This window comes from Bubalus bubalis, chromosome 6, assembly GCF_019923935.1.
Source record: "Bubalus bubalis isolate 160015118507 breed Murrah chromosome 6, NDDB_SH_1, whole genome shotgun sequence".
NCBI lineage: Eukaryota > Metazoa > Chordata > Mammalia > Artiodactyla > Bovidae > Bubalus > Bubalus bubalis.
The window spans coordinates 3105994-3121143 of record NC_059162.1 but is presented as its reverse complement, the minus strand read 5'-3'; the positions used below and the strand labels follow the sequence as shown (position 1 = coordinate 3121143).

General features: G+C 39.6%; 1 long non-coding RNA gene across 1 annotated transcript in view; it reads right to left on the bottom strand.

Annotated features, from left to right (window-relative positions):
* LOC112585516 overlaps nucleotides 1–15150 on the bottom strand; it is a 46097-nt gene that overhangs the window by 30664 nt on the left and 283 nt on the right. The window contains exons 2-3 of the long non-coding RNA XR_003109870.2: nucleotides 14216–14310; nucleotides 9970–10172 (exon numbers count right to left, since the gene is read on the bottom strand). This is a non-coding gene — a long non-coding RNA (uncharacterized LOC112585516). The remainder of the gene's footprint in view (nucleotides 1–9969; nucleotides 10173–14215; nucleotides 14311–15150) is intronic.

Here is a 15150-nt window from a genome sequence, read left to right as displayed (position 1 = left end):
GCCTTACTTTCCTAGTGAGGTCACTGGAGGCTAAGTTAATTTAAACTTTAAAAGCAATTTAGCAGGTTGTATCAAAGGCCCTAAAAATGTGCATACCCTTTGATCCAACTAGAGGACATAATCAGATAGATGGGTCAAGATATGGGCTAAGATATGGGTCAAGAAGCATATTTAAGGATGTTTTCACATTCTTACCTAATTTTAAAAACAGAGTATCTAAATGTTAAAAAAGAGGACTGTTAAATAAATTGTAAGAAATTTGTGCAGTGGAATACTGTTCAGTACTTCAAATGATACAAATGTTTATTGGTTACATTGAAAGTTTATAATTTGTTCATTGGTATGCTATTAGTTCATTGGTAAATATGTGTTAGGACAATCTTTGCTTCTCACTTCAATCTCTTAATTGTAGATACTAGACTGATGAGATCTTGACTAGAAAGGACCACTTTTAAAAAAGTTCTACATACATATAATGCATAGAAAAACATCTAGAATATTGACAATAACTTGTCATTTGTTGTCTCTATTCTAGATCTTGAGCTTCCCAGGTGATGCAGTGGTAAAGAATCCGCCTGCCAAGGCAGGAGACACCAGAAACACGGATTCAATCCCTGGGTTACGAAGATTCCCCTGGAGAAGGAAATGGCAACCCATTCCAGTATTCTTACTTGGGAAATCCCATGGACAGAGGAGCCTGCTTGGCTACAGGCCATGGTGTTGCAGAGAGTCAGACACAACTGGGCATAGCTCAGCACACTGTAGATCTTGCATACGGTGGCAAATATTTATTAGCTTATTAAATACGTAATAAAGAGAGTTAATGATGAGAATGTGTTACAAAGTAAGGGTTTTGATTATTTCAAATTTGTACAGTTGAAGTCCGTTTTAGAAAGTAAAGAAAAGAAAGGGGAAAAACCAGCTAGCAGGTTATACACTAAACTGTTAATGTGAGTTATATATGACTGGGACTTTAAGGGTGATTATTTTCTTTATACTCACTTAAGAGTTTCTAATTTGACTATAATTCTATATTACTTTTATAATGGAGAAATAATAAAAGTCAAAACTATTACATTTAAGATTAAAAATACTCAACAACAGTGAAGCTTTATGGTCTTAATACACAAAAGACTATTGTCTGTGTTGGCCAATTATGTTCCTTTGTAACAAATGTATTACACTGGTTTGTGGGGCATCCCATGTAGAATACAGCTGAAACATTTCTGTAAACAATGCATAAATTATATTGGGTTTATTTCACCTATGGCCAGTCAGTTTTGCACAGTACTTAGAAACTTAGGAAAATTGCAGGGTTGTTTATCAACTAATAAATAAGCTACTATTAAAGCCATTTGGAAAATATTCTCCTGGGTTGTAAGGTGTTATTGATATGGAGGTGTCTGAATGTACTTACTTTTTTAGGGAAAGGAGAATTTCTAATGTTATTAGTTAAATTACTTTATCTTAAATAAAGGAGAACTGGGGCCTTCCCTGGTAGCTCAGTGGTTAAGAACCTGCCCGCCAATGCAGGAGACATGGGTTTGATCCCTGATCCAGGAAGATCCCACGTGCCACTGAGCAAATAAGTCTGTAATTTAAAAAAAAAAAATGAGAGCTGCAGATGTAATTTGTTTAAATGTTCAAAGTTTCAAATAGTGAAGTCAAAGGTTATTTTAAAAAATTGAAGTTGCTTTGGGATGTGGTTAGATGTCTCTGCTAAATATTCCCTAGTGTTTTCCATAGGATCACATTTTCTTGTCATGGCTTGTTCAAGTACCTGTACCAGTCTTTAGATTGTAAGCTCAATAAGAACAGAAATAATATGTCTTACTGGCAAATTATAGGAACTTAACATTAAAAAAAAAAAGAATGTATAAATGAATGGAGTTGTGATTTTAAAAAAACGTTTTATTAGAGTACAGTTGATTTACAATGTTGGGTGGTTAGTTTCAGGTGTACAGCAGATTGAATCAGTTATTCAGTTCAGTTGCTCAGTCATGTCCAACTCTTTGCAACCGCATGGACTGCATCGTGCCAGGCTTCCCTATCCATCACGATCTCCCGGAGCTTGCTTAAACTCATGTACATCGAGTCAGTGATGCCATCCAACCATCTCATCCTCTGTTGTCCCCTTCTCCTCCTGCCTTCAATTTTTCCCAGCATCAGGGTCTTTTCCAATGAGTCATTCTTCACATCAGGAGGCCAAAGTATTGGAGCTTCAGCTTCAGCATCAGTCCTTCCAGTGAATATTCAGGACTGATTTCCTTTAGGACTGACTGGTTTGATCTCCTTGCAGTCCAAGGGACTTTCAAGAGTCTTCTCCAACACCACAGTTCAAAAGCATCAATTCTTTGGTGCTTAGCTTTCTTTATAGTGCAACTCTCACATCTATACATGACTACTGGAAAAACCATAGCTTCTGACTAGATGGACCTTTGTTGGCAAAGTAATGTCTCTGCTTTTTAATATGCTGTCTAGGTTAGTCATACCTTTTCTTCTAAGGAGCAAGTGTCTTTTAATTTCATGGCTGCAGTCACCATCTGCAGTGATTTTGGAGCCCCCCAAAATAAAGACTCTTACTGTTTCCATTGTTTCTCCATTTATTTGCTATGGGACTGGATGCCATGATCTTAGTTTTTTGAGTATTGAATTTTAAGCTAACTTTTTCACTCTCCTCTTTCACTTTCATAAAGAGGCTCTTTAGTTCTGATGCTGAAGCTGAAGCTCCAATACTTTGGCACAGAACTGACTCATTGGAAAAGACCCTGATGCTGGGAAAGATTGAAGGCAGGAGGAGAAGGGGACAACAGAGGATGAGATGGTTGGATGGCATCACCAACTCGAAGGACATGAGTTTGAGCAAGCTTTGGGAGATCGTGATGGATGGGGAAGCCTGGTATGCTGCAGTCTATGGGATTGCAAAGAGTTGGACACAACTGAGTGACTGAACTGAATGTGTATATGTCAGACCTGATCTCTCAATTTATCTCTCCACTTCCCTCCTCCCCACCATGACCATAAATTTTTTTAGATTCCACATATAAGCAGTATCAGATGATAGTTGGCTTTATCTGGCTTACTTCACTATGTATGACACTCTCTAGATCCATCCACCACCTCTGCAAATGACCCAATTTCATTCCCCTTTTTATGACTTGAGTAATATTCCATTGTATATCTGTATTACATCTTTTGTATCCATTCCACTGTTGATGGACATTTAGGTTGCTTCCATGTCCAGGCTATTGGAAATAGTGCTGCAGTGAACATTGGGGTGCATATATCTTTTTGAATTATGGTTTTCTCCAGATATATGCCCAGGAGTGCATTATATGACAGCTTATTTTTGTTTTTTTTTAAGGAACCTCCATACTGTTCTCCATAGTGGCTGAACCAATTTACATTCCCACAAACAGTGTAAGTCTTTTCCACACACTCTCCAGCATTTATTGTTTGTAGATTTTTTGATGATGGCCGTTAGATTTGTGATTTAGAACAAGAAAATAAAAGGTTGGGGTTTTGAAATGCACTATGGATATGGTTCCTTACACACTGATGCAGAAGTATATGTTTCATTAAGATTTGAGGTTTTAAGGTGAGATATTTACATTTGTAGTATAGCCAACTGCAGTACATGAAATGCCAAGATACAAATATACTACTAAAAATTCCTATGAGGTGTAACAATGTAGAGAATAATGGTAGATAAGCTACCTCAGTTGTGTCCGACTCTTTGCGAGCCCATGGACTGTAGCCCACCAGGCTCCTCAGTCCGTGGGATTTTCCAGGCAAGAGTACTGGAGTGGGTTGCCATTTCCTTCTCCAGGGGATCTTCCCAACCCAAGGATCAAACCCGGGCCTCCTGCACTGCAGGCAGACACTGTACCATCTGAGCCACCAGGGAAGCTCAAGCTACATATCATAATTATATAAATTCAGAGCTGGGAGGGAACTAAAGAGCATCTAAAAGTGAATCCTTTCATTTAATATGTGAATAAATGATAACCAATAAAATTTAAATAACTTACAAGGTGACATAGCTCATTACTGGTAATACCAGACTATGTGCCAGGTCTCCTGACTGTTGGTCTAGATCTCTTTTCTGCCTAAACCAAGGCAAGCAAGCCAGTGGGGTGTCATAGGCAATCCTTTTGTTCTTTGAACATGCTAGTCCAGATTAGCATGGTTCTTTAGCCACAGAGAGCAATGCCAATGTGAGGTCATTAGGAAGGGCATTGTAAAAGAAACAGAAGAGTTCTCATCCAGAATACTGTACATAGCTCTGTGTCCACACCGGAGGAAAGATACGCTAAAGCTGGAGAAGAACCGCAGGAGGACATGAAACTAATCTGACAACTGGAAGAATAGGATATAAGCGTTCTGACATTTCAACCTGAGAGGTTAAAGGAAAATAAACGTGGGGACTGGACCTGAAACTTTTGAAGTTGCAATACAGAGGAAAATGAGACCCTTCCACAAAATAGGCCTGGATGCCATTGTCAGATGTGGCGATGAATCTGATGATCCAGAAGACTGAGCAGTATGATAATTCCTATGGCCTTATTTACAAAACCCTTTCTCTTGTCATTTCAACTCCCACCTGATCCCTGGAAACGTCACCAATGGAGAAGGGACAGTGAGTGCCTAGTTGTCTCCCTTGGCGACATGGCGCTCCAGCTGCCAACAGGCTGGCGCTGACTTGGAGTTCTTCCTCTGTTGACCTTCATTTCATTCCAAATCCTGGATTATTGTGAATGAGAGACACCTTCTCTCCATCAGTCATAACTGTCAACTACTCATGTCTTTTATCCATTTTCTCTTGTCTGCATAAACTAATTTTATGTCAGTGAATACTTTCCTGTGTAAGTATGCCTTGATTTATAATAGCCATAGTGAAAACTGTTTGTTATGAAACTGTCAGAACATTCAAAAATGTGTTTTGTGTATCCAAAAATAAATAAATTATCCCAGTTTGTTTCCCATCTTTGGTGTGTTCCATTTCTTCCTTAAAGTTAATCAGATGTCATAGTGTTCAGCTTTCCTCTCCTGAGGGTTTTTTCCTTCTTTTATCTTCCCTTTTACATTTAACATTTTTAAATATTTATTTTTATTTATTTGGCTGTACTGGGTCTTAGTTGTGGCATGCAGGATCTTCAATTTTCATTTTGGCATGTGGGATCTCATTCCTCAACCAGGAATAGAACCTGGGCCCCATACGTTGGGAGTGTGGAGTCTTAGCTGCTGGATCACCAGGGAAGTCCCTGTACTTTTAGTGTTCCTCTTTCATGCATATTTTGTGTATATATATATACATTTGGCTGCATCAGGTCTCAGTTCTGGCATGTGGGATCTTGGCTGCGTCGTGCGGGATCTTTCGTTGTGGAGTGTGGGCTCCCACAGTTGCGGTGTGCAGGCTTAGTTGCTCTACAGCATGTGGGATTTTAGTTCTGAGACCAGGGATCAAACCTGCATTCCCCACATCTCAAGGCAGATTCTTAACCACTGGACCACCAGAGAAGTCCCTTGTACATATTTTTAAAAACTCTGATATTTTCATATTTATTTGAAAGCTTAGAGGTATTGATATGTCCATTTTTCATGAAACTGATGAACTCTTCTGCTAGTGGGCAATTATTCTAAAAAAAGCTTTGCAAAAAATATGAATATTAAAAACTGAATAATAACACTAAACTGATAATAACAATTATCTCTAAGGGAGGGAATTAAAGAGAACCTCAATATTCTATATAAAAATTTTCTTCATTGTTTGATTTTTATACACTAAACATCTATAACCTAAGCTAGAAAACAATTATAATAAATATTAATAACAACATTAAATATGTAATATCTAATAGCTGAAGTAAATAAATATCTTTCTCAGTGTAAATAGGTCTCTTACGGCCTCTTTCAAGCTAGCAAAATACTGTATGGACTCTTGGTTACTAGCACTTTGAGCTCCACAAAATATTGGCTCTGCCTTTTAGTAATAGGCATACCAAGAAAAGGATTCTGCACTTTGGTAAAGCACTGGCTTCAACAAACGTAAGTGAGTTTCTTTATTGCAGTATTTCTCAGGGTGTTTAATATGCTAATGTGCCCTGTCACTCCCGCCTAGAAGTTAAAGTGGGAACAGAGGATAGTACACAGGTTTTTCCAAACTTACTTGTTTCCAATACCTCTTTTCCTCCCAAAACCACTGTTCCAAGGCACATATTTTGGGAAATACTGCTGCAGGATATTAAAGAAAGAGTTCATTTCATAGAGATAGGTAATGAAGGACACTAACTCTTCTTATTGCAGGATTTATCCATATCTAAATATACACTGCTCTCTGCACATTGTTTTTGAGCCAGATCTAGAACATTGAAGGTATAGATTTTTCCAATATTAAACTAACCTTACATTTTTAAAATAAACCTTGTTTGTGATAGAGTATTCTTTTATGTGTTGATATATTTAAAATTGGGCTTCCCAGGTGGCGCTAGTGCCTGCCAATGCAGGAGACATTAAGAGACACAAGGTTCGATCCCTGGGTCAGGAAGATCCCCTGGAGGAGGGCATGGTGACCCGCTCCAGTATTCTTGCCTGGAGAATCCCATAGATGGAGGAGCCTGGAGGGCTACTGTCCACAGGGTCTCACAGAGTCAGACACAACTGAAGCAACTTAGCATAGCATGCATATTTAAAACTGTGATTTATATTTAGGATTTTTACTTACTATGCTTATAGGAGAGACTATATGCTTATACGAAAACCCTTTAATTTTCCATTCTTGTCGTGTGTTGTCAGGTTTTGGTGTTAAATTTCTTGCTGGTCACATAAAATGAGTTGTTAAATATTCCATCTTTTTTTTTTTTCTCTCTGGTAGTTTGTGAGATCTTGGTATTAACTCTCCTTTGAATGTTTGGTAGAATTCCCTGAATAAAGTTTCAGAGCCTAGAATTTTATCTTGCTGTGTTTTATTTCACTGGACAGTTTTCAATTTTGCAAGAGAATCTCATATCGGCAAGAGGACTCAGACCCTATTCAGTGTAGGGACCACAGTCCTACAAACCTCACCAGTAACAAGTAGTGGACTTAGCTGGACTCAGTCAGGGCTTCCCTGGTGGCTCAGAAAGTAAAGCATCTGCCTGCTATGCGGGATACCTGGGTTTGACCCTTGAGTCGGGAAGATCCCCTGGAGAAGGAAATGGCAACCCTCTTCAGTACTCTTGCCTGGAAAATCCCATAGACGGAGGAGCCTGGTAGGCTACAGTCCATGGGGTCGCAAAGAGTCAGACATGACTGAGCGACTTCACTTTCACTTTAGTTGGACACAAGGGAAAATGCTTCAAGCATCCCTGCAGCTTGAAGATAAGGTTCAGGTTCAGAGCAAGTGGTGAAGCAGCCAGAAATTTAACAGGGCGATCCTGGAATTGAAGCAGGGATAGAAGAGCTGAGATAAGCTGCTCACCTCCTTGGCTGACTGGGACACTACACATGTATAGAGGAGATCCAACAGACCTTGGAGAATCCAGCAAAAACTAAAAGATGAGGGAGACTTGAGTACAGGCTGAAGCTTTGAATGCATTCCATAATCCACACATATCAATCAGCAGAGCCTAACTGGCTCAAGGTATTTGAGTACAACCTTTGCCCAAAGCATTGACTGACCACTAAGCAATTAGTCATAGAGGAAATCACTAGGGAGCCAGGCTGAGCAAACACAGCAAACTAACAAACAAAAATAAAACAGCATAAGGACTTTCCCAGTGGCACAGTGGTTAAGACTGTGTCTTCCAATGCATGAAGTGTGGGTTCGATCCCTGGTCAGGGAACTAAGATCTCACATGCCACAGGGTTAGGCCAAAAGAAAAAAACTAATTAATTAAAAATAAATAGAGACACAGGAGGCTATACATCAGGGAAACGGAGTCTGCAGTTTAAGCATCTTATTAAACAAAAAATGAAAAATCCAATAACCATCAGAAATATAAAATGGAACTCAGAGTAGCTAAAATATATTATCTAAAATTTCCAGTTTTTTAAAATAAAAAATTACTAGACATGCAAAAAGACCTAGGCAAGTTATACCCATATACAAGAAAAACAAACAAACAAACAAAAAAACAGAAGAAACTAGGAACAGACCCAGCTTTTACTTTTAGCAGAGAAACACTCCAAGGCAGCCATTATAAATTTGTTCAAATAACTTTAGAAATGCTAACAATGAATCAACACAAAGCAAATCTCAATAGGAAAATAGTATTAAAAAGAACCAAATGGAAGTCCTAGATTTGAAAAGTATAATAACTCAAATGAAAAATTCATTACATGGTTTCAACAGCAGATCGGAGATGACAGGAGAAATAATTGGTGAAGTTGAAGACAGACTAATAGAAATTGTCCACACCTAAGGACAGAGAAAAAAGAGGATTGAAGCAAATTAAACAGAGTCTTGGAAACCGTGGAGTCAAGTATCCCAGCTTTAATGGGAATCCCAAAATGGGGAGGGAGAAAGGAGAAGAAAACATATTTTCAAGAAACTGGCCAAAAAACATCTGAAATTTCATGAAAAACCTTAACTTACAAATTCTAAAACTCAATGAAATTTTAACAGGATAAAAGAGAACCACACCTCGACATGAGGCAAATTTCTGAAAACCAAAGGCAAAGAGAAAAATCTTGAAAACAGCAAGGGAAAATGACTCATCATATATAGGGGGACAACAATTAATAGCTAACTTCTCACTAGAAATAATGAAGTCCAGAAAGACAGTAGAATGACATATTAAAAGGGCTGGGGAAAAAGTACCATGCTCTTAACCAAGAATTCTATATCCAATAAAACCATTCTTTGAAAAGGAAATTGAAGTAAAGATATTACCAGATAAGCAAAAACTGAGAGGAGATGTTACTAGCAGACTTGTTATACTATACTGTTAGATCTACTACAGATTGTCAGGCTATATAAAAAAGTAAGATCCAAGTATATACAGTTCATAAGACATACACGTTAGATTCACAGATACAAGTAAGTTAAAAGATGGAAACTGATATACCATGCAATCAGTAATCATAAGAGAGGTGGAGTGGCTTATTAATGTCAGACAGAATTGGCTTTAGGACATAGAATATTCTGAGAGATAAGCAGGGACATTTCATAATGGATATGACCCCTCATAAATGTATACATACTTAACAAAAGAGTCCTAAAATACATGCAGCAAGAAGTGACGTAACTGAAAGGGAAAATTGATAATTCAACAATTTTAATCAGAGATTTTAAGACTTTGCTGTCCATATATGGTGACCACCAGAAGCACCTCAAAGAACTCAGCCTGCAAGCAACATAACTGACCAAGAGCCCCAGCTAATGTCCCTACTGCCAGCAAGTTGGGATAGTGCATGTCATTTCAGCCAGCTGCATACAGGCTTAGAGCTCAAAACTGAGCTTGTATTGGTCAGCCAAGGCAGGACTGGTAGAAAGATGTCAGGGTCTTGGTGGTAAACACCTAAGATCCTAAGATATGGGTGGGGACATCTGGATAGGTGCCTTTGAGGATACTGTCTTTGCAAACACCATGCCCCTGGGCCCTCTGTGCCGGCAGAGGTGACCCATATTCCTTAAAAAGAGCTAACACTTCCATTCTGCTGGCAGTGGGTGCTCTCCTCTGAAGCTGCCCTTACCCCCACCACCTCCCCTGGCCAGCAGGCTGTGTCAGACCTAAGTAAATTACACTCAAAATTCTACTTGTGAGTGTGTGTGTGTGTGCCTGGGGAATCTGTTGCTTTTTTTAGTTTTCTCAGTCTCTGACTAAAAATATTTCTGAAACACTAGGTTCTATCACTCAAACCTTTAGGCCTCTCTGCCACCAGGAACAGCTGTAATTTCATTATGAAGCAGAGTTGAATTAATTTTCTCTCCTAATGATCTGGGGCGAGTTTGCTTTGAGATACCGAAGTAACTTTTCAGCAACATACCATTTGAACACCGAGAAAAAACTAATCTGCTAAATCTGCAATCTCATTGAGCCTCCAACACAAATTGGCACCTCAGCATCACCTCCAGGACAGTCAGACCTGCCATCCGTGGCCACCAGTCTAAATGTAGCTACTCCTCTGAGATTGATGCCATCAGCTGTACCATCTTCTGCTTCTCCTGTTGACAATTACTAGGGCTGGGACTAGAGAGAGACAAAGAAGACATTTAGAACAAACACATATGGAAGACTCCTTTTTAAGGCCCACCCTACACTAGCTTCCCTGGTGGCTCAAGACAGAAAAGAATCTGCCCGCAATGCAGGAGACCCGGGTTTGATCCCTGGGTCGGGAAGATCTCCTGGAGGAAGGCATGGCAACCCACTCCAGTATTCTTGCCTGGAGAATCCCCATGGACAGAGGAGCCTGGTGGGCTGCAGTCCATGGGGCTACAGAGAGTTGGACACAACTGAGCGACTGAGCACAGCACAGCTACTCTAGCACTTGCTCCATCCGAGAGTCAGAGCCCCCTTACATTTTGACACCCTTGTGTCACCCTAGTCCCAGCACTGTACATCACCAACCATAATGTCCATTATGGTGTAATGGACAAAGCATCAGCCCGAGGGTGAAGGGGGAGGGGTAGAAGTAGATTATTTACAGAGAAAGTGACCTCGGAGCTAATTGAGGAATGTGAAGGAAGTCACTGCAGAAAAGTGGGATGGGCAAGGTGGTCTGGTGATAGGAAAAGAAGCACAGAGTCAGATACAGGTCTGGGATAAGAACTGGGAACAGAATAAAGGTAAATGGCTTAGAACACAGAGTGTGAACAAAACAAGGATGCTGCAAGCTAGCTGGGCAAGACAACTGAACTCCTGACTTTATTTTCATAGAATCACACTAACAAATCATGTTATAAGGTAGGGAGAGAAAATAAATCGCTATAGGACTAAAATTTGTATGTTAACTTTTTCAAAGTCTGGGAAGAGTTCTAGCAGCATGTGGGATTTCTGAAGTTGGGCCAGCTAAAGTTTAAGGGCCCTTGTACGACTATTATCTTTCTGAGGAAGGGGAAGGGCATATGTGTAAAAATCAGTATACTGAATATAAAAAAATTAATGACTTGCATCTGGGCACTGTTTTTTATGTTACAAAATCCCCTAACATTGTCTTTTTAGTTCTCTTTTTTTCCCCTGTGCCTTTGTTATTTCTGTTACCAATTCTGCAAAACTTCTTTCCCCTCCTAGACTGCAGGTTGAGACCTATTTTTTGAAATTGCTCTACTGAGATACAACTTACATACCATATAATTCACCATCTTATATGATTAAAAGGTTCTTATGCAAAAGTTGCGCAACCACCAGACAATTTCAGAACATTCCCTTTACTCTAAAAAGAGATCGCAGACCCATTAGCCACCACTCTCCATTTATACCCAACTTCTCCAACTGCAGGCAAGCACTACATGTAGAGTTACTTATTTTGGACATTATCTTTTTTATTTTAGTTTAAAGTGTGCACAGGGATTAGAAGTCCTTACCTTTGGAATGCCTAATCTCTAATGGTGTGCCTCTTGCAATAGTTAGAGACTTGTGACAGAAATAGGAGGGAAAGAGAAATGATACTTAACAACCATTATATGTATACTGATAATATTTTTATTATTTTTTACAACCATCCTATGAGCCAGGTACCATTTAACAGTTAAAGAAACTGAGGTGTGTAGAAGGTAACTTGCTAAAGGTTATAAAATGAGTAAGTAACAAAGCAAGGATGTAAACTGCGCTTTTCTAAGTAGAGCTCACACTGTCTTCTTTCCACTAAATCCGGAGTGCTCAAACTTTGGTAAGCACTTGAATCATGTGTACAGTTTATGAAAGACAAATTGCCTGGCCCACGAAGTTTCAGGTTTACTACTTCTGGGGTGGGGACCATGGATTTGCCTTCAGAGGCTGCTGATGCTGCTCTAAGACTGCTATGTCCTGCAGCCTAACAGTATCTATCTGAGAATGTGACTGATTAAGATCACAGATGATAGGATGGTTGGATGGCATCACTGACTTGGTGGCCATGAGTTTGAGCAAGCTCTGGGATTTGGTGATGGACAGGGAAGCCTAGCATGCTGCAGTCCATGGGGTCGCAAAGAGCTGGACACAACTGAGCGACTGAACTGAACTGAAGATTACAAAGCTAGATGTTGGGGAGCTTTCATATCATCTGGTCATCTTCTCAGAACAGTACTTATGACCTGTCAAAGTAATTGCTGATTAATAAAAGACAGGAGGTAAATGGAAAGGCATAACAGGGAACTAACATGCTGCAGAAGACATACTGAAGTGTGAGAACTTTTTTTTCTGGTTGGGAAATGTGATAAGCAATTAGAGAACTAGCTATGGTGTGTGAAGCACCTGGTGGTAGCATTTGTCAATTGGAGGCAAAATGTAAGGTTGCTTGTCTAGTTCAGAACTGTAGCTACTTTAAGGGTATAAGGGAGGCAGAGGACTGTCAGTAGCAAGTTCTTTTCTTCTTCTTTGGCTATAGCTGTAGTTGCACATTCATGCTGATTTCATTCCCAAATGTTAACTAGGCCAGAACTTGATCAGACTGAATCTCTACGTATAAGAAAATTCTCATAGATACCAAGAAAATGTATTCCCGTGCATCTGTTCTAGCTCTGGATTTTATTGAAAACATTTGATTTTTTTTTTTTTGTTCTTAGTGGGAGGGGAAGGAGGGCATCTGGAAATCACTTAATCCAGAATCTGCAGTGTAATTGCTGCAGGAGGCTCAAATGTGATTTGAACATCCTAAGATGTGGGATTTGGTGACCAGGCTCCCGAGAGAGGATGACACAGCACAGGGAATAGCACAGACAGCCTACCCTGCTTTATAGAAAGCAAAGATGCAGAAGTCCTTGTTGAGGTCACCAGTGCTGAGAATATTTTTAATAATTTAAATGGACAGGGGAACTTCCTTCTATGTAGGTGAGCCTGCCCTAGGGACAAACAGAAAAAAAGAAAATAGCAAAGTGAAAACAGGGAGTGCAGAGAGCAGCTGGATTAGGCCTTTATAGATAGCTTTTGTTTTTTTCAGAGCACTTTTATGTATATTAACTCATGTCAAATATTATTATTATTATTAAACAGGGTGCAGATAAGTGTAATGAGTTAGCTCAGTTAAGGAGTTAGTTCCACTAGTTAACAGATGCACAAACTAGGATTAGAGGTAGACAGTTACTTGGAATGACAGGAAAACAGAACATTCAGAAATAATAGTAACCACATAAATGCAATCTAGGGAAAACCACATTTTCTTCCAAAATGGTGGAACTGATATTTACTTGTTGGTATTTGGGCTTCCCTGGTAGCTCAGCTGGTAAAGAATCCGTCTGCAATGTGGGAGACCTGGGTTCGATCCCTGGGTTGGGAAGATCCCCTGGAGGAGGGCATGGCAATCCACTCCAGTATTCTTGCCTGGAGAATCCCCATGGACAGAGGAGCCTGACAGGCCACAGTCCATGGGGTCACAAAGAGTCAGACACAACCAAGCAACTAAGCACAGCACAGCACATTTTCTTACCTCTTTCATATTTGTTCATTCATTCTTCCAGTACTCAACAAACATGTATTGTGTGAGTGCCTCCTACCCGCAGTTATTCTGTTCTGTGGGCCTTAAGAATGTAGAAATGAGATATGGTGTCTTTTTACTCCCTAAGGCTATGTGTCAGAAACTGTTTTAGGTGCTACGGATAGAAAATAAACAGGCAGACAAACAAAGCAAGAAATGTGTAAACCAGTTTGTAGTAAGTCACTTAAGAAAGGGAAACAAAAGGTACAATGCATAGATGTGATAAAGCAAGTATAATACAATGTTAACAGGAGAATCTAGGTGGTGGCTATATCAGTCTTTACTGTAAAATCTTTCAACTTAAAGTTTGAAAATTTTTATGATTAAAATGTTGTAGAAAAAAGTTATTGGAATGATAAAGAAGATGGGAATTTGGGAAAAGTTCATGGAGAATGTGGCATTGTTTTATTCTTCTTTCTCTCAATAACCTAATATCCCCTTAGCTATGAGTCCATCAAGTTCCAAATTTCAGTTGGCCTTTCTTGCCTCTGAAAAGCTCTGCCATAATCCTAAAAGATCGTTATCTTTTCACTAAGGGAAGAACTTGTAGGAGAAGAAGCAGATTTACAAATCAGCCAAAACCCACCCACCCCTCAGCAATCTGATAAGGCTTCTCGCTAACCTCTCCCAAATGCCTGCCTCTGGGTTCCAGGAAGCTGCTCTCCCCAGGTTAGTTTCTTGTCTGAGCTTCTGTGGCGTTTGGTTGTGGATAGTAACCTGAAATATTTAAAAAGTGAAGAGTATGTTTTTTTCTAATACTCTTAATTTTCTTTAGTAATTTTTTCAAAGTAATTCTGAATTTAAGATAATTTACTAAGTTTTGAAAGAGAATGCAATAGACTTGAGTTCTTCTTTAGATGGTAGGGCCTGGAGATCACTGATGCCAGGAGCAGAGGTTGGAACTGGCTAGTCTAGTCCTCTCTCTCTTTCCTGTGCTTCAGCAAAGGCTCCTTCTCCAGTTTCAGCCCTTTTGGGGCCTTTTCTCACAGCAATTTATAGAAAGGCTTGCACCTGTGTCAGGCCCTCTGTTAAACACTTTAAATATAAAAGTTCATTTTAATACAATAATCCTAGCATGTAATTGCCATCATTCCCATTTAACAGATGAGAACATTGAGCAAGGGAGATTGAGTGACTTGCTCAGGGAACTGCAGCTAATACAGAAATCTGGTTCCAGAGGTGGCCCCACTCTTGGTCACCAGCAGCTACTGTCTTTTGTAACCAAGTACCTAATTGCCCACCTAAACCGGTTCACTTAAAGGTACTAATAAATCGACATGCATTGTTTTAACGCTTCCACAGTCCTAACTCCACAGGAACCTCCGTGTTTGGGATTTCAAAATATGGTTAGAAAGGGCATTGATGTCGGGAGGGAGGGCGTTCCTCAGAGCCCCCTCAAATTACCTTTCTTTCTGAAGAAGGGCTACTGAAAGTCTCCTGTTAAGTTAGAGGATGGTGTTTGGAGATTCCCAAAAGAGGAAATATTTAAAGCCAGAGGCTGACATATTATTTTGGCAAACGGGAGGGGGAAAAAATTTCATTTTCGGAACACAAGTT